We start from the raw sequence: 1,391 nt of genomic DNA, 5'->3' as shown, positions 1-1,391 counted from the left end.
TAAATGGCGTGCCGTTCTGCCGCGTTTGTAATTTTACAAGTCTAATAAATAAGTAAAAGTAATAAGTGTGACACTCAGTTCAACTCAACTCAGTAGCTACAGAAATCAAGCATGTTCCTAATGTTTTTTATACATTTTTCAGTTCACTTATTCAATTAATTGTCTTTAAATTGTGGGAATTTCTTCATTTTAGTTCAGTTTATCAAATAATTAGTAGTAGAAGTGGGAATTTTGTTTCTTTTTTGCTGAAACAATGCTTTGAGTTGCTTTCCACTAGAGAACTTGTAGATAAACTATTGTTGGGTGATAGTAAAATCCCCAAATCGATACAGTTATCAGTAAAAGTAGTTATTTTTGTATTCTAATTTTTTACTAGAAAATGTCGGATTTATAACTGAAGCTGGGAAACGTAAAACAAACACACCAAGACTACTAATCAGAAATGAAGATCTTTGCGGAGCTGCACTGTGTACTCTGCTTTTGTGCTCAGGTTTCCTTATCCGTCACGTTCTTTATCACAACGGAGTATCAGAAATTCAGAGGTGTTAATTATTTACCCATGTAGTGAGCTCGCACAAGGGCTTTCTGGAAATTTGGTGTTTCTGGGACCAGTTCATCGTCATGTTCAGCTCCAGTTTATTTACATCTTATGAGGAGTTAAATTAAGACACTAGTGTGAAAATACTAGAACATCCATAAGGTGCATTGATACCTTTTCTACCCAGAACAGATCTAGTGGATTGGCTGATTTAACGGTAATTGTGGTATACAGTGAAATATATTCATTTATTAATATTAACATTTTAGAATAATTTTACCATTTCAAACATTGATTGTCGTATTTAACATTGACAAACTAATTGGCCGATGCTGAAGGCGAGTACTGAAGAGCAGTGATGCAGCTGACAGACTGTTTTTAAATAACATGTTATTCACAAGAGAAATATCAGTGTTTTAAATTCCTCAGCGTAATATTAATGTAGCGTATAACTAAAATAACATTAGAGATGTTAAAGAGATCTTTTTTTCACAACCACAAACAACAAACCAGCCGATGTTCATGTTTCAATCCATCACTGTCGTATTTCGTATTAAAATGAGCAAATGTTTAGATGAAACTAAAAGGAGCTTCAGTCTTTTTTTAAATTTAAATTGTGAACATTTAACAAGCAATGTATTGCAGTCTCATTTTGTAAGACACCGTTAACAACATTTCTTAAATCCACGTTGATATGCAGCCTAAAATTACAACCGGGGATCCGTCTTTGAACTTATTTGCTGAAACGTATGAAACACGGTGACCTTTTTTGGCTTCGTTGTGTGAGCAAATACGACAAACTGCTGTCCTCCCGAGGCACACACCGGTTCATTCATGTTTTTTTTTTTTTTTT

Source organism: Morone saxatilis, unplaced genomic scaffold (assembly GCF_004916995.1).
Source record: "Morone saxatilis isolate NCDOM2014 unplaced genomic scaffold, NCSU_SB_2.0 Contig11, whole genome shotgun sequence".
NCBI lineage: Eukaryota > Metazoa > Chordata > Actinopteri > Moronidae > Morone > Morone saxatilis.
This window is presented reverse-complemented; position numbering follows the sequence as displayed.